The following is a 23,194-nucleotide window of genomic DNA, read 5'->3' as shown; positions in this document are numbered from 1 at the left end:
ACGCGACTGAAATGTGCCGTTTACATCAGTTATTGAAAAGTCAGTATAATTTCTCTGTGAAAAGGGTGTGAAAACAAAACCTTTGAGGTAGAATGTGTTAAGGCAGTGTCGCAAATGAAGAATATGCGTGTTTCAGAAGGCAGCCATCTTTGCTTGCGCATTCTAACCCTACACATGCGCACTTCATTAAAAGATGTGAGGCAGACAAAGAACAATCTGCGCATGCATGAAAAAGTTTGGTGCATGACGACGTTTACGTAATGACTGCCCACAATTTTTAAAAATGCCTTTCTTGAGGGAAGCTCTGCTCACAATGTGGCAAACGAAACCACTTCACTGCCCAGTGCAGATCCACACACACATTTAAATCTGCCAAGTCAAAGTCAAGACAGATTAATGTTGGAAGTGTAGATTCTAAGAAAAAAGGTTTTGAAGAAAGTTTTTCCAATGATACAGATCTTATTCTTTGGAAGACTCATTCTTTGTTCATATCATTGAGAGTATGATAGAACCACAGAAGTATTATCACCCCTCAGGATAGTCCACTCCATCAACACTGATACGGAGTGGAACACAGTATTATAAGTCAAAGATTATCCAAACTTTAAGCTGGATACTGGCACTTCTGCCAATTTGCTTCACAAAGCTAATGCAAACTCCGAAAATCAATCAGCTTGTCAACTGCGCAACTACAATGGCAATGTTATCACATCAATCGGATCTTGCTACTTGTTAGTCACCAATAATGACATAGCGATTTCTCTAAAATTTGAGATTGTTGATTCAAAGAAATCTTCACTCTTAGGTGCGCAAGCCTGCAAGGATTTACACCTAATTCAGAGGATTTATAGTGTGAATTCATCTCAATCAATGATTCAAGACGATAGTCAAGGGATTCTGGATCGTTTTACAGACGTTTTCGAAGGCAAGGGTCTCTTCCCTACAGTTACAAAATTCTGTTATGACTGGATGCCAAACCTGTGGTACGCCTTCTGAGAAGAGTTTCTGCACCACTTCGAGAGAGATTGAAACTTGAACTGGCAAAATTACAACATCAAGGCATTATGTCAAGAAATACAGAACCGACTGACTGGGTCAGTTCCATGGTTTGTGTGAAGAAACCTTCTGGTGATCTGAGGATATGCATAGACCCTGAAGATCTTAATAAGAACATTAAGAGGGAGCACTATCCCAACCCAAGAGAGAAGAAATCACTCGCGAGATGGTTAAAGCAAGAATCTTTTCTAAATTGGATGCCTCCAGAGCATTCTGGCAGATGCAACTTGATGAATCTAGTAGAAAGTTATGTACTTTCAACAGGCCTTTTGGTAGGTACTGTTTTAACAGGATGCCATTTAGAATCATTTCAGCTTCTGAGATTTTTCATTGTGTGATGGAACAGATGACTGAGGGTATCGAAGGTATTTGTGTATATGTGGATGATATGGTAGCATTGTGGATAGCACAATCGCTTAACAGCTCCAGGGTCCCAGGTTCGATTCCAGCCAAGGTCACTGTCTGTGCGGAGTCTGCACATCCTCCCCATGTGTGCGTGGGTTTCCTCCGGGTGCTCCGGTTTCCTCCTACAGTCCAAAGATGTGCAGGTTAGGTGGATTGGCCATGATAAATTGCCCTTAGTGTCCAAAATTGTCCTTAGTGTTGGGTGGGGTTACTGGGTTATGGGGATAGGGTGGAGGTGTTAACCTTGGGTAGGGTGCTCTTTCCAGGAGCCGGTGCAGACTCGATGGGCCGAATGGCCTCCTTCTGCACTGTAAATTCTATGATATAATCATTTGGTCATCTCCAAGAGAAGAACACATCTCAAGGTTATTACAGGTATTTCAAAGAGTGCATAAATTTGGTATGAAAATGAACAGAACCAAATGTAGTTTCGGTATTTCGATTCTGAAGTTCCTTGGAGACCAGATTTCAGAACATGGGGCGGGATTCTCTGTTATGCCGGCGTCCGGGGTTTCCCGAAGACGTGGGGCTGCCCCACAATGGGAAACTCCATTGAATGGATGGTGTGACGGAGAATCCCACCGGCCAGTCGGGGCAGAAATGTGGCGTGGCGGGGCGGAGAATCCCGCCCATGTTGTGTGACCTGACAACAATAAGATTGCTGCCATTCAACGAATGAAAGTCCCAGAGGACAAGAAGGCCGTTTTACGATTTTTAGATGTTGTGAATTTTCTCGGCAAGTTCATTCCCAACCTGTCTTCCAGGACTACCGCTCTCAGAAATCTTATCAAGAAGTCTACCACGTTTGATTGGACCAACAATCATCAAAAGGAAAGGCTCGATTTAAAGTCTCAACTGACGACTGCACCTCTTCTTTCGTTCTTTGACCCGGATAGAGAGACAAAGATTTTGATTGATGCGAGTCAGAACAGAATAGGAGCAGTTCTGTTGCAAAAGGACGACGACTCGTCATGGATACCTGTTGCCTATGCTTCCACAGCAATGACACCGACTGAACAACGGTGTGCACAAATTGAGAAATAATGCCTCAGTTTACTTACAGGTGTTTTAAAGTTTCACGATTATGTTTATGGACATCCTATCTTTATTGTTGAAACTGACCACAGACCACTTGTACATATTATACAAAATGATCTTAATGATATGTCTCCGAGATTACAGAGGATCTTGATGAAGCTTAGGAGATATGACTTCAACCTCATCTATACTCCAGGAAATGATTTGATAATTGCCGACATTTTGTCACGTTCAATCAATTTAGAAGGAGAACCTCATGAATTTATACAGCTTGTAGAAGCTCAAGTACAGCTGTGTGCTGAAACTCTTCCTGCTTCAGATGTGAAACTGAACCTTATCCGTGAAGAAACCAAGAAGCATTTAATGCTTCAAAGAGTCATAGACCATCTCAACTATGGTTGGCCAAAAGGGCATTGTTCAAAGTTCAGGAATATTCAACAGTTGTGGATGGACTGTTACTTCGACTTGATCGGATAGTTATACCAGTGGTCCTACCAAAGATTCTTAAGCGGATACACGAAGGTCACCTTGGCATTGAAAAATGCAAGAGAAGAGCGAGACATCACTGATATGATACTTGGTGTGGTGAATTCATATTGTATTGTAATTCACACTGTATTGCATTGCATTGTATTATGTCCTTGTGGGCTCGGTATGTGAGCCGTTGCGTGGCTCTGCCCATAGGGGGAGATGAGGAGCTTGTACAGGGCTCCACCCATGGCTCCGCCCATGGCCCCTCCCACTACCGGAAGTATAAAGTGCTGCAGCCGTGAGCCTACTCTCAGTTCTTCTCGTCGCAGGCAGGCTCAGTTGTAAGACTATTAAAACCACAGTTTACTTCCAATCGTGTGTCTAGTGAATTGATGGTCACATCACTTGGATACGAAACATGTCAGAAATTTCAGAAATGCAAGGAAAAACTACAACATGCATATGAGATACTTCCATGGGCAAAAGTTGGGTTTGATTTGTTTCACTGCAATGGTCGTGATTATGTCCTTATAATCGACTATTCGAATTATCTGGAAGTCATCAAGTTTCAAGTTATCAGATCTCACATCCAGATCTGTTGTAAAAGCGACTAAGGAAATTTTTGCCAGGCATAGTATTCCAAACACTGTCATTTCTGACAATGGGTCGTGCTTCGATAGTCATGAATGGGCTGAATTCTCTCGAGAACATAACTTCATTCACATCACTTCGAGTCCGCACCACCCTTAATCAAATGGTAAAGTGGAGAAAGGAGTTCAAATCATCAAACAACATCTAAGCGGGGAAAACGCGCCGGTCTGAAGATGAGACTTAAATTACGCAGCTTCAAGGTCCCTCTCCCCAGCATACTCCTGGTGAGCGTTCAAGCGATTGAGAACAAGATGGATGACCTCAACGCTAAATTTACTTTCCAGAGGGAAGTAAGGAACTGCTGTGTGCACTGCTTCACCGAGACATGGCTTACTCCGGCTACACCAGACTGCGCCATCCAACCTGAAGACTTCTCGATCCACCGGATGGACCGCATGATGGCCTCAGGCAAGTCGAAAGGAAGGTATTTTCCTCCTCATCAACACTTCCTGGTGCTCGGATGTGGTGTCCCTAACAGGCCACTGCTTCCCAACCTATGGCTTTCCGTAGGTCGTACGTGGATTTCTTATATAGTTCAGGGTCGTCAGACTTGAACACCTCCGTCCGGACGGTAGCAGGGAGTGGACCTAACTGTGAAATGTCACCCTTTCTACCTCCCACGTGAATTCACCTGTGTACTCATCACAGCTATCTACATCCCATCCGAGGTGGAAGTGAAGAAAGCACTTGACGAACTACACTCCACCAACAACCAAGAAACAAATCACCCTGAAGCCCTGACAATCGTGGCTGGAGACTTCAACCAGGCCAACCTCAGGAAGGTTTTACCCTAACTCCATCAACATATCTCCTGCTCCACCAGAGGTGCAAACACCGTGGACCACTGCTACACAAGCATCAAAGGTGCCTACCGCTCCATCCCCCGACCACACTTTGGCAAATCCGATCTCAAGTCGGTACTCCTACTTCCGGCTTACAAACACCAATTCAAGCATGCTGAACCAGTCAAGAAAACCATGCAGTGCAGGTCCGAGGCATCAGAGGACACTCTCCTCGAATGCTTGGAGTCTGTGGACTGGTCCATATTCAAGGCCACGGCAGCTAACCTGGACAAGTACACATCCGCAGTCACAGACTTCATCAGTAAGTGTGTTGAGGACTGTGTACCAAAGAAGACAATACGGGTGTTCCCCAGTAGGTCCACTCCCTGCTACCATCCGGACGGAGGCATTCAAGTCTGACGACCCTGAACTATATAAGAAATCCACGTATGACCTACGGAAAGCCATCAGGGACGCCAAAAGACAATATCGGATCAAACTAGAGTCCCAGGCCAGTGACACAAACCGAAGACGTCTGTGGCAAAGCTGCAATCAACTCTCGAGCATCTCGACAACAAGGACACCTACGTCAAACTGCTGTTCATAGACTACAGCTTCACCTTCAACACCATTATCCCGACAAGACTAATAACAAAACTCTGCAAGGCTGGGTCCTTGACTTCCTCACTAACAGACCGCAATCTGTCAGGATAGGTAACAGTGCCTCCTCCACAATAGTCCTCAACACCGGGGCCCTGCAAGGATGTGTGCTCAGTCTTTTACTATACTCCTTACACACACAACTGTATGGCAAGATTCAACTCCAATTCAATCTATAGGTTTGTAGATGATACGACTGTGGTGGGTCGTATCTCAAACAACGATAAATCAGAATACAGAAGGGAGAGAGATCACTTGGTTGCATGGTGTACTGAAAACAACTTCTCTCTAAATGTTGGAAAGACCAAGGAACTGATCATCAACTTCAGTAAGCGTAGCACGACACCCCCCCCCCCCCCACCCCCAGTCTACATCAATGGCTCCAAACTACAGATGGTCGATAGCTTCAAGTTCCTGGGGGTCACCATCACCAACAGTCTGTCCTGGTCCACTCCCTCACATTGATGCAACAGTCAAGAAAACCCAACAACATCTCTACTACCTACGGAAGATAAAGAAATCAGGCATGTCTACATCGACTCTCACAAACTTCTACAGATGTGCCATAGAGAGTATCCTATCTGGCTGCATCACAGCTTGGTATGGCAACTGCTCGGTCCAAGATCGCAAGAAATTGCAGAGTGTGGTGAACTCAGCCCAACGCATCACACAAGCTTGCCACCCTCACATTGATTCTGGACACACCTCCCGTTGCCTCAGGAAGGCAGACAGCATTGTCAGAGACCCCTCACACCCAGACTTTGCCCTCTTCCAGACCTTTCCATCAGGCATAAGATACAGAAGTCTGAAGACCCGTCCTTTGGAAGGATCTGTTCCCTGTAAGAACATTATTCACGACGCCTTATGCTGCTCTTGTTTGGCCTTGTTCCACACGGTAACCAATCACTATTGTTGATGTACCACTGTCAATGTACAAGTGGTACAATGTACATGCAAATACTCTGAACTCACTGCTTCCAGATGATACCGCCAGGATCAAAGTTCCTGGTGGAAGTTGGTTGGCTCCTGCAAAGGTTATCAAACAAGCAGCAACACATTCTTATATCATTCAGACTGCTGACTGAACAATCATTCATCGCAATCGCCGAGCACTGCTAAAACTCAAACAACATCTTTCCAGATCTACAACTCGATGAAAGTATTTTCAATGATACTATGACAAACTTTCAAGTTCGTGATATAGGAAGGTCAACCAGGAAATGAAGGGAGCCGGACAGGCTCAATTTGTCAATCATTCCTATTGAACATTTTCCTTACTGATTTTTCACAGTTTCAAAGTTATTTACATATCATGCATTGTAATATTATACATTTTTTCCTTTTTTGTACATAGAAAAGAAATGGTTAAAAAAAAAGGGGGATGTAATGATATAAGAAAAAAGGACAAATAAAATTACAGCACAGGAACTGGCCCTTCAGCCCTCCCAGCCTGCGCCAATCCAGATCCTTTATCTAAACCTGTTGCCTATTTTCCAAGGATCTACTTCTCTCTGTTCCCAGCCTGTTCATATACCTGTCCAGTTGCATCTTAAATGATGCTATCGTGCCGGCCTCTACCACCTCCGCTGGCAAAGCGTTCCAGGCACCCACCACCCTCTGCGTAAAAAACTTTCCACGCACATCTCCCTTAAACTTTCCCCCTCTCATTGAAATCGTGACCCCTTGTAACTGACACCCCCACTCTTGGAAAAAGCTTGTTGCTATCCACCCGGTCCACACCTCTCTCAATTTTGTAGACCTCATCAGGTCCCCCCTCAACCTCCGTCTTTCCAACAAAAACAATCCTAATCTACTCAACCTTTCTTCATAGCTAGCACCCTCCATACCAGGCAACATCCTGGTGAACCACCTCTGCACCCTCTCTAAAGCATCCACATTCTTCTGGTAATGTGGCGACCAGAACTGCATGCAGTATTCCAAATGTGGCCTAACCAAAGTCCTATACAACTGTAACATGACCTGCCGACTCTTGTACTCAATACCCTGTCCGATGAAAGCAAGCATGCTGTATGCCTTCTTGACCACTCTATTGACCTGCGTTGTCACCTTCAGGGTACAATGGACCTGAACTCCCAGATCTCTCTGTACATCAATTTTCCCCAGGACTCTTCCATTGACCATATAGTCTGCTCTTGAATTAGATCTTCCAAAATTCATCACCTCGCATTTGCCTGGATTGAACTCCATCTGCCATTTCTCTGCCCAACTCTCCAATCTATCTATATTTTGCAGTATGTATATAGGTACGCCAATGAAGGGTTAACTATTATATTTCAGTGTAATTCAAACACTAGAGGGCACCACCAGTTCCCAATATAAATACCTGGGGCGGGATTCTTCCATAATCGGCGGGGGCGGGGGGCAACTCCGGTGGGACAGATTGGCGTGAACAACTCCGGCGCGGGTCGCGAATCCTCCGCACCTTCAGGGGCTCGGCCCGGCCCGGAGTGGTTTGCGCCCTGCCGGACGGCATGAAAGGGGCTTGGCGCCGCGCCAACCAGCGCCGAAGGGCCTCCGCCGGCCGGCGCAAGTAGGCGCATGCGCGGGAGTGCCAGTGTGAGCTGCTGTCATCCCTGCGCATGCGCAGAGGGCTTTGTTTCCACACCAGCAATGGCAGACTACAGCCGCCGGTGTGGAACAATAGAGTGTCCCCACGGCACAGCCTCGCCTGCGGATCGGTGGGCCCCGATCGCGGGCCAGGCCACTGTGGGGGCACATCCCGGGGCCAGATCCCCCCACACCCACCCCCCCCCCGAGAACCCCGGAGGCCGCCCACGCTGTCAGGTCCCGCCGGTAGGGACCAACCTTGATTTACGCCGTCTGGACGCTCGTTAAATGGGCGGGACTTCGGCCCATCGCGGGCCAGAGAATTTGGGCAGCCCCGGGGCCCATTGAGTCGCGGCGATCCCCGCCATTCTCCGAGGCAGGCGGCGCGATTCACGCCGGGCCGATTTTTGGGGGGCCGGAGAATTTGGAGGATGGTTGGGGGGTGGGGGGGGGGCGGGATTCACGCCGACCGCCGGCGATTCTCCGACCCGGCGGGGGGTCGGAGAATCCCGCCCCAGATCTCAGGGAATGATGGGTAGTTAGTAATAGTTAGCAAAGTAATAGTTAGTATTGATCACAGCACGAGTAGTAGTTTATATTAGAGAGAGTTAACACAAGGTCATCGTTAGTTAATACTAGATTATAGATTACTGTTCAACAGATTAAACTTTACTTTATTAGTAGTTATAGCTCAGTAGCGTCTGTGAACTTTATTCAATTAATCATTATTCAAGGAATTACTTTTGTTTCAATCGAAAGATTGGTGGTTTCTTTATCATCAGCTCATCAGACCATTCTGGATCACAAGGCAAAGAATAACAACATATTACCACAAAATGTAACATAACAGAAGTTACTATGCAAAGTTTCTCGTCGCCACATTCCGGCGCCTGTTTGGGTACACAGAGGGAGAATTCAGAATGTCCAAATTACCTAGCTGCACGTCTTTCGGGACTTGAGGGAGGAAACCGGAGCATGCGGAAGAAACCCACGCAAACACAGGGAGAATGTGCGGACTCCGCACAGTGACCCAAGCCGGGAATCGAACCTGGGACCCCGGTGCTGTGAAGCAACAGTGCTAACCACTGTGCTACCATGCCACCCAATGACTCAGGCTCCACTGCTCTCAAACTCATGACCCCTTCATCTCCGAATTCAATCAGAGACGACCTTATTTTTAAACGGTGTCACCCAGTTCTACATTCTTCAACAAGGGGAAGCCTTCATTTAGCATTCACCCTGTCAAGTCCCCTCAGAAATTGATGTGTTTCAATAAGATCACCTCTCATTCTTCTAAACACTAATGGATATTGGCTGACATTTTACCCAGCAATCCAGGAGCTGCCTCCTGTCAAGGGCTGGGTGGTCTACACATTCACCCCCACCCCCCATCCCCAAGAGCTGCCTCCTAGTGGCTGGATGGTCTGTACAATCACTGCTCTAGGAGTAGCCCCCAGAGGCTGGGTGGCCTATACAAACACCTCTCCAGGAACTGCCCCCTAGGGGCTGGATGGTCTGTACAATCACTGCTCCAGGAGTAGCCCCCAGAGGCTGGGTGGCCTATACAAACACCTCTCCAGGAGCTGCCTCCTAGTGGCTGGATGGTCTGTACAATCACTGCTCCAGGGGTAGCCCCCAGAGGCTGGGTGGCCTATACAAACACCTCTCCAGGAACTGCCCCCTAGGGGCTGGATGGTCTGTACAATCACTGCTCCAGGAGTAGCCCCCAGAGGCTGGGTGGCCTATACAAACACCTCTCCAGGAGCTGCCCCCTAGGGGCTGGATGGTCCATACAATCACCCCTCCTGGAGTGCTCGCCTCGGGGCTGGGTGGGTGGCATATATAATGCTGTATATGATACTGAGAGGTGTACTCATTTCCAGTGGGAGAAGGTCAGCACCAACAGCACAGGCTTGGGAAATCGTTTAGTCTCATCCCTTTTGGTTTCTTCCATCATTTATGCACTCACAGTCATCCTGAGAACTTGTGGCTTCAGCCTATTTGCCAACACTTGTGCTTCTACTGTTACTGCAGATGTCAGTGTGACAACTGAAGTGTGTCAGACAGGAAAGGCACGTTAAGTGCATCATTTATTTATTTTCACCAAGGTTATATTCACATACCCCTTGATCGTCCTCAGTGCTTATTATTCTTAAAGGAAGAGGAAGTGAAGCTTTAACCCAGCTGCTGTCTCCTTTATCTCCTTTATCTAACTCTGTCTCTGCTTAAACAATGGAGGGAATTGCTGGAGTCCATCACATTAAGCTGAGATTGGAAAATGGAAGGAGAGGTCCAAGGCGAATCACCGATGAATCAGTCGCCATTGTCAAATTTCTATCCAAAATTCATTTGATTAATACATTGTGTCAATGATAAGAATCAGCCTGGAATGCGCAACAAGAGGCTAGTTCCATGTCCCTTCCCCTACCCCCATCACCCCAAGTCTTTCTCCTCTCAACAACTATTTCTGCCTCCCCACAGCCCATTCTATATTAATATTGACTCAGCCCTCACACTCTCCCCAGCTGGTAGACCACAACTCCCACTTGACCTTCATCTTTCTGAGGAATAATGCTGCTGTTCTTTTTGATTTCAATCTCATACTCAAGGCCAACTTTAACTCTTGTGCAGAAACCAAGTTGCACCCTTTTAAGGCAAAGGGATTTTAATGACTGATCTCTTAACAGACAGGTCTGTCATCTGTACCCTGGCACAATTTGTACTCTCCACTTCCTTCTCCAGATACCATGGCCATCGTGGATTTCCATTGGGTTGGCTTGACAAGTACTGCAGTATTTGCCATTACCTCCGACACTATGCCTGACCAGGGAACCTTCCTGTTCTTGCCACCTCAGGGATATTGGGACGATTTACAGGCCGACAATCTAACAGTTTGGCCACATTACGAACATACCTTTTGTGGCAATTAAGTCCTAAAGTGGGAGTTGAATCGGGCCCAATGGTGGGGACACTACCCACTTGCTCCACAAGATCTCCATGCTCCTCAAATGTAAAATTTTGTAGTCTATGATCCTTTCATGTCAAACAGCAGGCAGGCTGAGTGTGCACAGAACAGAAACAGCTGAAGAGGAACTAACTGCATGAAAAAAAACACACAGACAGCTTCCTTTGCCCCACAGTAAACACTCCATGCCCTGACTGTTTGATGGGGACAGAGAAAACAGTGAACTTCCTGCCAGTGACAAACACAGGGTGGAATTTAACGGAAAAAATTTTTGTGGTGGGTTTTGTTGGAAGTTTCCCGCTGGCTCTGCCGGCAAGTTCCCCACCGCTATCAAGCAACACTTAGTCACTTTTTGGGACCTGGGGAGTTTCTCTCCTTTTTCGGCCACACTTAGAATTTTTTTCAGCAATGAGGAGCTGAACTTAGCGATTGGGCCGCCATTTTGAAAGGCTGCCCCGATCTCTAAGTGACCTTGTGGGTCCCCCACACCCCCATCACCCACGGGGAATGTCACCCCCCACACTCATGGGCATTACCCCGCCCCTTCAAATGGGGACACCCCACTATGGGGTCCTCGGGGGCCCCCCACCCTTCAGGCTTCCCCCACATCGCCTAACAGGACCCACACCAGTCACCCCCCCCCCCCCCCAACCTCCCAGAGGCCCCTACTTACCTGCCCGGCACACACACACCATTCAAACCCCCCTCCACCCTCTTTTCATGGGTATGGCCCTCCTTCGGCCCTGACCCTTGATGGTGCCACACTGGCACCCGGGCATCCTTGGGTGTTGCCACTCTCGTATTGCTCCTACCACTTGGCAGTGTCAACCGGGCACCTTGGCTGTGGCAGGATGGTATTGTCAAGATGCAGCTGGGCAGTGCCAAGGTTCCCCGTTTCATGGGTAGATTCAGGGAACCACTCTGCATTATTCCTCACCATCCAGGGGCCTCCGATGGACCAGGAGATCCCCTAGGTGCCGTTCCGCCTGGTCAACGATTGTGTGGACCAGTACTGAATGGCAACTGGCTCTGGCCTCGCTGAGGAGATTGGTAGATAGCGGGAGGCCGGTTAATTCTGGGAAAGCTTGCCTACGTAATTTTAATATATACTTAGGCAAGCGCCATTTGGTCGCGCCCCCTTTGGCGGGATTCTGATTGATGTCTCGCAGGACTTGGGTATATCCCACAAGACGTAAAGACTGGCAGGAAGCCCGCGGGAGGCCTCATTGCGCTCTTGCTCGAGCGCAACACATTCAGTAGATCACACCCAAGGTGTGGAAAAATCCCTAAACGTCTGAGGAGGTTGTTCGCTGTGGCTCAAGCACTCCCCAGTCTAAATCTGAAGGCCCTGGGTTCAAGTCCCACCCAGAGGCTTCAGCACATAATCCAGGCTGATGCTCCTAGTGCAGTACTGAGGGAATGTGGCACTGTCAGATGTAACAATTTTCATATGATGCCACACTGGGTGCATGCAAAGATCCAGGGTTCTCCCCTGTGCCCTGACCATTATTTACCCCTTACAACCAGCATCACTAAACAATCTGGTCATTATCCCACTTCTCTTTGTGATATCTTGCTGTGTTTCTTGCATTGCAGCAGTGAATTCAGAAAAAAATCCTTAATTGGCTGTGAAGCACTTTGGGACGCTCTGAGGTTGTGGGTGGTGCTATAAAAATGCAAGTTCCTTTTTTCTCAATGAGTGTGTTTTCAAGTCACTTTTTCCTTTTCTCACTCAAGGCAATTGATATCCAAAGCAGCACAAACTGCCACCTCTGATTCAAAGTGTTATCAGGTCCAATATTCTTTGGTGATTCTTCAAACGATATTGGTGGTGGCCACCTTTTCGATTACCTGATGTTTCTGGCCTCCAGTAAGTATTGATTCCACACGAGGCTGAAGACAACCCTTTGCAGATGGCCCAGGGCAATTTGGTGAAAAATACAAAATACAAACACCAGAAAGGACAAAGATTTCTGGAGCTTGATTACTGGTTGTCATGCGTAGCTCTCTGGCTGTTGATCAGGCAGCCCTGTGTGTAGGTCGTGCGTAGAGTTCAGACAGTTATTGTGATTGGTCAAAGAGTTTGCAATAGTGATAGTCCTTTCAGACACGAGCATGCCATAATTCAGTACAAAAGGCTACAGAGAATAGGAGGAATTGCGTCTGCTCACCTCACCCTGTGAATTTTTACCAATTGGTCACTTGCAACCTTGGTTACTAACTCCAGTGGACATATTCCTGAGGTAACCCCACATCCTGCCTCCAAGTGCCCTTCCCCCACATGCCTGTTAGTTATTATCCAACAAGGCCATCGCCATGGTGCATGACCTTGAAAGGTTATGGAGAACGGTCAGGACGGTGCAGTTGAGGCCAGGGTGAGATCAGCCATGATTGAATGGCGGCGCAGACTGTATGGGACGAATGGCCGAATCGTATGAACGCACAAACTTTACAAATCAATTAGAAAGCCTAGTGACTCCCCATTTGCTGATCGGATGATTGTTGACAGTCAGTCTTTGTTTCCCCACGGATAATTGAACAGAAGCAATGTGCAGGGGTATGGGGAGGGGGGGGGGGGGGGGGGGGGGGGGGGGGAGGCAGGGGAATGGTAGAAAGCAATGACGTTCATTTGGTGATCCAGTGCAGACAGGATGGGCCAAATGGCCTCCTTCTGCACCGTAAGAATTATGTGATTCTGTCAATCTCCAGCACGGGTTCACATTGTCATGGAGGAAAGGCAGCATTAATTTGCACACAGCTAACTCTCACAAACAGTAAGATGATAATCATCAGATAATCTGATCTTTTGGTGATGTTCATTGTCGCATTAACATTAGCCGGAGTTTGTTACCAAGGCCATACATATTCAGTTCCTTGTGTTGCACGCTGGGTAAGGAGCGGGATTATGGTTGGGAAATCAGGAAGAAATCGTTTCTTTGACGGTCTTTGAGTTCCCAGCGGGCTCTTCCCTCCAGCCACAACCCTGATATCACTACCTTTCCCCAGGCTGACATACATAGCCCAGACTCCTGGGGGGGGGAGGGGGGGGAGGGGGGTGGGGGAGGGGGGGTGGGGGTGGGGGGGGAGGGGGGGTGGGGGGGTGGGTGGGGGGGGGGGGGTTCCTGAGGAAAGGGGAGTGGGTTTTGTGTCCATGTGGGGGATCCCATTTGAGTTTCCCCACCCTTTATCTACTGATATATCTTTCTTTTATTTGTATCTCTCCATTCCTAATGCTGTTCTAACCCTGCTGCGAAGGCTATCACTGGTTTATGATGGAAAGGCTTAACCGCCTGAAGATAATTTCAGACCAACAACTTCCATCTCCTTCCATCCACAGCGCCACTATCCTTAAAAAATATCTTTATTTCAAACAAGATTTTCAACCTGACGGAAACAACAATACAGCAAATTCCAACACGGTATTATGTCAAAACTAACATTGCCCGCCAATTGCCGGCCCTTAACAAATCCTTTCTGCTCCCGAGGTCACCCTAGAGAGCTGCTAACGCATGCCAACATCCTAGCCAACATCTTGGGGTCAGCGTTTAACAAGGAAATAGGCTGATAAAACCCACATTCTGTGGGCTGGTTTAGCACACTGGGCTAAATCGCTGGCTTTTAAAGCAGACCAAGCAGGCCAGCAGCACGGTTTAATTCCTGTACCAGCCTCCCCGGACAGGTGCCGGAATGTGGCGACTAGGGGCTTTTCACAGTAACTTCATTGAAGGCTACTCGTGACAATAAGTGATTTTTCCTTTTTTTTTCATTCCAATAGATCCTTATCCTTCTTCAGGATTAAGGAAATTGATGCCTGCACCAACGTGTTCAGCAACAGTCCTGAGACAAGGAATCATAGATTATCATAGAATTTACAGTGCAGAAGGAGGCCATTCGGCCCATCGAATCTGCACCGGCTCTTAGAAAGAGCACCCTACCCAAGGTCAACACCTCCACCCTATCCCCATAACCCAGTAACCCCACCCAACACTAAGGGCAATTTTGGACACTAAGGGCAATTTACCATGGCCAATCCACCTAACCTGCACATCTTTGGACTGTGGGAGGAAACCGGAGCACCCGGAGGAAACCCACGCACACACAGGGAGGATGTGCAGACTCCGCACAGACAGTGACCCAAGCCCGAATCGAACCTGGGACCCTGGAGCTGTGAAGCAATTGTGCTAACCACTATGCTACCGTGCTGCCCCCATAATGCTACCGTGATGCACTCATTAATCATTTCCATCATTTCCAGCAAAATCATTAATAATTTCCAGCAGAAGTGGACTGTAGAATCCGTCAAAGTAGCACGCATGGACCAATCAGGTAGAAAACAAAGGTTGAATTTATTGACGGTACACAAGAATCTCCACTCCCTGAAGGGTCTCCCTCCTCGACCTGCACCCAGGTCATGGTTTTTATACTAGTGATCCTTCCCCTTGTTAAGGGGTAGCCCCCCCCCCCCCCCCCCACCAATAGCAGGGAAGTTTATATTCAGCGGAGGTCGGGGGGAGTTTGATAGCCCTGATTCAGTGACCTCCGCGAGGTTTATAACATGGACCAACTGACCAGAAAACTTTGTAAAATTCAATAGGGAACCCATCCGGACGCAGTGCTTTGCTGGGCTGCATTATCCGAATACCGTTTGTGATCGCCTCCGGCCCTAACGGCACTTCCAACTCCTGCCTTCTCTCCAACTCCACCTCCGGGAAGGTCAACCCGTCCAAGAATTGCAACATTATTGAATCTTCCTCCGAGGGCTCAGACCTATCCAGCCCACAATAGAAGGCCTCAAACATCATTGACCCTCTCTGGGGAAGAAACCAGCCCGCAACTGAGTCCCTAACTGTGAGGCAGCCTACCGACTCAGCTGGTGAGCTAACAGCCGGCTGAACTTCTCCCCAGACTCATCAAAGGTCCCCCTCGAGTGTTCCAGGTGGCTTACTGCCTTAGCCATTGACAACAACTCAAAATCCACTCGCAATTTCTTCGTGTTCACCGATACCTTTGTGTCAGGGTGATCGAGTACTGGCAGTCCACCTCAATAATGGAGTTCACAAGCTTCACCTCCCTCCCAAATATATCCCTGCACGCCTTGAAAGAGATTATACTCACCCCCCCCACCGGCCCACCCAATATTCGCTTTCAGGGCTTCCCAGGCCATGGAAGGTGAGGCAGCCTCGCTTCTGTTTATCTCCAAAAACTCCCTAATGGCAGAAGATATACCCTCGCAAAAACGTTTATCGGTGAGCAGCAGCGTGTCCAGTCTCCACAGGGCTCACTGTGAATGGCTCAAACAAAGTGGAGAGCATGATTTGAGATGACGATCATGAGTACCCCGCGCCCTTCACCCCAGGGAGAAGAGACCTACCTATCACAAAGAAGTCAAAACGGGAAGAGACCTGATGGTCGTTGGGAAAAAAATAAAACTCCCTATCCCTTGGGAACCTAAATCTCTTCGGGACTGCCCCCACCCCCTTCCCCCCGCAATCTGATCCATGAACTCCAATACTTGGGACTCAACCTATCCAACCTAGGATCCAGGAGGCAATTGAAGTCACCCCCAATAATTAGCCGATGCAAATAGAGATCTGGGATACAAGCCAGTGCCTTATTAATGAATGCCGTGTCGTCCCAATTTGGCACATACACATTGACCAACACCACCGGCGTACCCGCCAACAACCCACGATGATCATATACCTCCCACCTGCCAAAATATTAACGACTGAAAAAGCCGGGATAGTAATCAACACAGAAATCCCCCACACCATACAATCAAAACCCGATTGACACACCTGCCACACCCATCACACCCGCAACACTGACTGATCCTTGATTCTCAAATGGGTCTCCTGTAGAAAAACCACATCCGCCCTCAAACTTCTCAGGTGCGCAAACACCTAGGACCTAAATACTACGGTATTTAAACCCCTCATATTCCACGTTATCAACCAGAAAGGGGGCCTCTGCCTACCCCCCGTTGCAGGGTCAGCCATATCCGCACTGCGAGGCAATCCATCAGTGCCTCAACTTCCACCAGCTCCGGGCTCACCCAAGATGGCCGCCACATCCCCATTAAACCAATCCTAAAACAAAGGAACCATCACCGTCAGCAGTCTACCCCTCTTCACCCCCTCCTCCCCAGTCCCTCTCCCAACCCCACCCCATCCAGAACACCAAGCAGACAACCAGCAGAAGAACAAAAAGCCCACGTCGCCCCCCACACCCCCCCCCCCTCGCCCTATCCCCAATCCCAAACAAAAGAAAAACCTAAACTCATTACTTCAGAAAAAGAAAAAAAAACAATGGTAACGAACGGCAGACCTCCCATTTCCCTGCTCCCGTTAACTAGCTATACCGCTAGCAGGGTGATCCTCACACAGGGTAGAAATTAAAGTCAACCAAAAGGAATATCAACGATCAGCTTCAACGCCCACCCCCCCCTCCACCATACCAAGCTTGAATGCAAAACATTAGAGGAAAATCAACACACAACCCTTCTTCCCCAAACAGCTTTAACAATACAATATATAAACCCCATCTTTTCCCAGAAAAACACCGACCAACAAGCCCAATACTAAAAACCCAAGCCCTCCCCCACCATTACAAAAATATCATCAAAAATACCAAGACAGATGAACTCAACAATGAACAAACTTCATAGTCCTTAAGCATGTTAGTTCACCTAAGTCTGTGCTTCTTGACAAACTCAGTTGCAAAATCCAGCATGTTGAAATAATAATCTCTGTTCTTGAAGGTCACCCAAACACGTACCGGGTACACCACACCAAATCTCACATTGCTTGTATACAGCTCGGCCTTGGTCGTATTCAGCATCGCATGCCTTCTCACCAATGACCTGGTATATTCTGATGGTATGACCTTCCCATCAACAATGGTCCTTAGTCCACCTCAGGACCCGTTTCTTATCCAGGTATCGATGAAACCTGACTATAATCGCCCGTGGTGGCTCTCCAGATCTGGGCTTCTGCCTCAGCAACCAATGGGCCCGGGAGCAGTTGGGAGGACGCTCTCCCCGACTAAATTTCAAACATCTTGGATACATAGTCCATAGAGTTTGAGCCCTCCAGCCCCTCCAGCAACCCAACAATTCTTAAGCTTTACTCTCTCGAACTGTTCTCCAAATCATCGACCATGGCCTTTAGTACTTTCAGTCTTCCGCCAGCAACGCTATCTCTTCTTCCAGGGAAACAATCTGATCACTGTGGTCAGATAGCGCCACCTTCCTCTTCTGTACCTTTGCCCCTTATACCTCTATCCGCTGGTTCATGTCATCCAATGCTGCCCGCATAAGGGCCAAAGCCTCCATTGCCTTCTCCAGGTCCTCATTGACTGCTTCTTAAATTCGCCAGTCAAGGAGCTTATCAACGTCTCAGTCGACCACTGAGGGGGCAACAACACAGCAGAAGCCTCCGCCATGTTACCCGTCCTGCTGAAGCTCGAGGAACTTCTGAGTCTGACGATGATCCCTTGCCTGACTTCTGCCTTGTGTTATATTTACTGAATATTATTCGTAAGAGGGGGTTCTATTCCATAAAACTATAATTTCCTCAAATAAACTGCCCAGAAACTAGCCAAAAAGGCCACAAACAAAGTACCCTGGCAGGAGCCATCACGTGTGTGACAGCTCACCACACAGTTGTCAATGGAATTCTCACAACTCCACTATCGATGCCAAGCTATTATTTCCCTGATCCCTGTCACATTGCCCTGCTGGCCCCCCCAAGCATGAAGTGATTGGATTTGTGCGAGTGTGCATACAACTGTGCATGCACAGTTGGATATTAGCAGCCATCTTGCATTAGAAGGAGACATGGACTAGAATTCTATGCTCCCCCACCAGTGGTGGCAAGGTTGGAGGGGGGTGGGGGGGATGGGTGAAATGGAAGGTATGGGATTCCTTCTGAGTTCCCACCTGCCCCGACAGTACAACAGTTTTATGCTGTGGGAGGCTAAACCTCAGATGGGAAGCCGACCTTGCCAACATTGAGGCCCTTAAGTAGCCAATTATTTGGCATTCCCGCCCAGCCACAATTTTTAGGCTTGCAGGATGATGATTTTTGTAGAGCACTGGGGACTCAACCTTCAGTTTTGCTCAAGCCATTGGATGAGACTTGAACTAAGAACATTATGACTCAGAAATGACAGTGCTAGCAATGGAGCCACCGCTGACAGACCCAAGTTTCTATTTGCACTGTAGAAGACAGACGACATTGTAATGTTTGCACTTTTATTTTGGTGCAATTCTCAGCAGGTTTGAGTAACTTCCCCCTTAACCTCTCCTGCTCCCTGATTAAGACCGTTTGCAGAAAGTGAAGAATTGCTCCATTTCAAGGTTCCGTGGTAGTGTTATCGTCTCTCCATCCTAAAGGTTGTGGTTTCAAGACCTCCTCAAAACTCGAGTGTGTTGCCGCACTGTCAGAAATGCTGCCTTTTTAGGGCAGCACTGTGGCGCAGTGGGTTAGCCCTGTTGCCTGACGGCGCTGAGGTCCCAGATTCGATCCCGGCTCTGGGTCACTGTCCGTGTGGAGTTCACACATTCTCCCCGTGTTTGTGTGGGTTTCGCCTCCACAAACCAAAGATGTGCAGGGTAGGTGGATTGGCCACGCTAAATTGCCCCTTAAATTGGAAAAGAATTATTGGGTACTCTAAATTTAAAATAAAAAAAATAAAATAAAATAGAAATGCTGCCATTCAAATGAAGCACAAGTCTAAAACATTTATTTGCCTTCAAGGGAACTCTCTCTCTCTGATCTTTGATCAATCTTTCTCCCTCAACCACCATCACCATAAACAGATGGTCTAGTTATTTATCACATTGCTGTTTGTGAGGGCCTGCTGTATGCAAATTGTTAGCTGCATTTCCGATATTACAAGAGATTACATTTCATAAAGTCTTGCAGCACAGAACAAGGGCACTTGGCCCATTCTGTCAAATTAGCCCACTCTCCTGCTTTTTCCCAGCCACACTCCTGCAATTTTTTTTCCCTTTAGTATTTATCCAATTCTCTTTTGAAAGTAATTACTGAATCTGCTTCATTTCAGGCAGCACATTCAGATCACAATATCTTCCTGTATGAAAGACATTCTCTCAACTCCCTTCTGTCATTCTTTTCCTAATGATTTTAACCTGGGCTGCATTTTACAGAATAATAATATTTATTCGTGTCACAAGTAGGCTTACATTAACACTACAATGAAGTTACTGTGAAAAGCCCCTAGTCGCCACACTCCGGCACCTGCTCGGGTACACTGAGGGAGAATTCAGAATGTCCAATTCACCTAACAGCGCGGCTTTCGGGACTTGTGGGAAGAAACCGGAGCACGCGGAGGAAACCCACGCAGACACAGGGAGAACGTACAGACTCCGCACAGACAGTGACCCAAACTGGGAATCGAACTCGAGTCCCTCGCACTGTGAAGCTAACCACTGTGCTACCACCGCTACATTCCCATGCTGGCTTGTTTTTGGGTGGGTTGCCATCCCACCACCTTCCCATCTACCCTCAAGCTCACCCCCATAATACAGGGGTTGGGCAGGTTGGAGAAAGCTGAAGCCCATCGGCCATATTTGAACAGATAATCCAGGGCCAATTAGGCTTGTTGCAGTTGTAGCTAATTGATCCTGGTAATACACGGCACGGACCATTTAACGGTTGGTGTGGGCAACCTAATTTTTAAAATATATTCTTCAAAGGGCAGGAAGGAGGGAGGGGGTTCTTCTTTCTGGGGTGGCCCTTTGTGGACTGGTTGGGGGGAGGGGGGTATTACGGACCCGCTCTACAATAAACCCCCCGCCCCGACTATTTAGTCAGACTGACCGTGCTCCATTTAACAACCACCCCCAGCCACCCTGCCCCTCCCCACTCCCTAACCTGCCCAAACCCTTCCTGCCCTAGGCCCCTGGATTTCTCTGCTTGCGGGGATTCATTGTACCTTCTCGTTCTCCGTTGCACTCCTGGCAATGCCCACTAATCTGTCTGGGTGCTGCTGGAACTGATGAAGCTACCAGCCAATCTCATTAGTGGGACTTCCTCTCCAGTGGGAGCTGGAAGTCTCACACTGGCCCTGCCTGGAGTGCTTCATGGCGGGATGGCCTGCTGTCAGTGAAAAGATGGCCACTTCAGTTACTCAATGAAAATGTGTGGAGGTGTGGTAGTCACCACTGATGTATATACTGTATATATATGTGTTTTACGGTAAGGCCCCTGTACTACAGGTATGGGGGTAGACCCCTGCCTGCTGGCTCCACCCAGCAGGCGGAGTATAAATATGTGTGCTCCCCGTACAGCAGTCATTTCGTCAGCTGCTGTAGGAGGCCACACATCTCAGTGTAATAAAGCCTCGATTACATTCTACTCTCGCCTTGTCGTAATTGATAGCGCATCAAGAGGCAGCTCGCCCTAGGCCGCCGGTGGGATCTTCCGGTCCTGCCAATGTCTACAGCGCTTATGTGGGACTGGAAGATCTTATCCACCGTACGCATTTTAATTTTTTTTCATGAGACATGGCTAGGGCAGCATTTATTGCCTATCCCTAATTGCGCTTGAGAATGTGGCCGTGAGCTGCTTTTAGAACCACTGTGGACACAAGTCTTTCCTTTGCTCATGGTGAAACTAAAATAAAACCCTCACAGCGGGGAAATGTGTAAATGTTCACGGCCTGAAACATTATTAATATGTTTCTGTTTTGTGCCAAACTGAGAGGGTGTCGGTGTCAGCTAATGACGCAATGGCCAATTGCAGCTTAAATTACAAACCCATAAGTAACTGTACTTTTGGGGTAATTACCTCTTTTCAAATATGATAGGCTGAGGATAAAGATTTTCACCCAGACAGTGGCGGGAATCTGGAACTCACTGCTTGAAAGGATGGTCAAGGCAGGACCCTCACACAGTTAAGAAGCATTTAGATGAGCGCTTGAAATGCCATAGCATACGAGGCTCCGGGCCAAGCACTGGGTAATGACATTAGAATAGATAGCTGCTTGATGGCCAGTGCAGACATGATGGGCCAAAGGGCCTCTTTCTGTGCTGTAAACTTTATTACTCTTTGACTCTTACGGCGGGATTTAACTAAATGGAAATTAAGTCCCGTAGCGAACGCGTTTAGCCGCGTGTTTCTCGGTGTTTGCAGCGCTGAGAAACACAATGCTATAAAACAGCACCCGGGTTAGTTAGGGGGCCTCAGCAGGAAACACACAGCCAAGGCCGGACATACCTCCGCTCATCGGTAATCCTCAGTGTAGCGGGAGATCGGGACGCAATTTAAAAATGGTGTCCCGATCTCTGGGGCCCCCAAAGCGATGGCCCACCCCAAGCCTCAACACACTATAGGAGGTCCCCGGGCCCCCTACAGCACCTATGCAGGGCACCCCTGGACCGATTGCCACAATGCAAAAAAATGCCAGCTTGGAACCTTGGCAGTGCTAACCTGGCACCCTGGCAGTATCCCTGCCAGCTGTCAGCGCCACCTGGGCACCTTGACTGTGCCAGGCTGGTAGACAAATGGCACTGCCAGGGTGCCTGGCTGGCAGTGCCAGGATATCCATATGGCACCAATAGTGCCCAGGTACTGCCCTGCCCAAAGGTCATGCACCTAGGGGCCTCCAATCCCCTGTGAGATCCTCACAAGTGCTGTTCTGTCTGGTCCTCGTTTGTGGAGACCAGTACTGAACTGCACCCGAGGTCTCCGGGGTGAATAAGGTACCTCAGGAAACTGGATATTAAAGTGCAACTAGCTGCCTTGCTTTAATATGCAGATTTGTCAAAAAGTGATCCCATCCACAATGGGAGGGATTTACATCGCAACGTCATTGTGAGCCAGGTAGATCCTGGCTTTTATTGACAAGGCTGCATTTTGGGTACAGTATGGCCATTCGATCACGCCCTAGGACTCTATAAGTAAGTACAAATCCACAGCAATGTTGTTGGCTCTGAACTGCCATTTGAGAGGTTCAATTCAAGGGCAATAAGGAATTGGCAACAATTTCTAGCTCTACCAGCAAGCGGGGGTGACGTGGGGTCATTATATATTCAGTCTATCTGGAGGCTGGATTGTTCTCTTAGACCTCCTCAGCTCCGGCGGTGCAGCAGGCACGGTTGTTGCAGGTGGTGACTCCAGCGGCGTTGGGTCTGGAGCTTGAGCCTCAGTCTGACGTGTCGGAGATGGGTGGGGGGTGGAGATATGCAGGGAGGTGGTGGATGGCCGCAGTGTTGGTGCGGGGCAATACAGGAGGCCCAGGGGGTGTATAGGGTGCTGGGGGTGGCGGTGGGTGGCAGAGAGGGGGGGCGTGTTGGCAGGGGAACCAGCTGGCGCCAGGTCCCGTAGGGAGACCGTATCTTGCCATCCGTCCTGGTGCGTGATGTAGGCGTACTGGGGGTTGGCATGCAGCAGCTGGACCCTCTCGACCAGGGGGTCGGTCTTATGGCTCCTCATGTGCCTCCGAAGGAGGACAGGTCCCGGGGTCGTCAGCCAAGATGGAAGCGAGACCCAGGAGATGGACTTCCTGGGGAAGACAAACAAATGGTCGCGAGGGATCTCGTTCGTGGCTGTGCAGAGGAGCGATCTGATCG

General features: G+C 48.5%; 1 protein-coding gene across 3 annotated transcripts in view; it reads right to left on the bottom strand.

The window, feature by feature from the left end:
* btk (Bruton agammaglobulinemia tyrosine kinase) overlaps nt 1-23,194 on the bottom strand; it is a 216,173-nt gene that overhangs the window by 180,380 nt on the left and 12,599 nt on the right. Inside the window, exon 1 of one of the 3 annotated variants that reach the window (XM_038775530.1) lies at nt 10,546-10,564. The exons of the other annotated variants lie outside the window; for them this stretch is intronic. The gene's annotated coding sequence lies outside the window, so the exon portion shown is untranslated. Of the gene's footprint in view, nt 1-10,545; nt 10,565-23,194 lie in introns of those variants that run through there. 3 annotated transcript variants of the gene reach the window in all.

The sequence above is a fragment of the Scyliorhinus canicula genome, chromosome 17, assembly GCF_902713615.1.
Source record: "Scyliorhinus canicula chromosome 17, sScyCan1.1, whole genome shotgun sequence".
In the NCBI taxonomy this organism is placed as follows: domain Eukaryota; kingdom Metazoa; phylum Chordata; class Chondrichthyes; order Carcharhiniformes; family Scyliorhinidae; genus Scyliorhinus; species Scyliorhinus canicula.
Note: the sequence above shows the minus strand (reverse complement) of the source record. Positions and strands in the feature narration are given on the sequence as shown.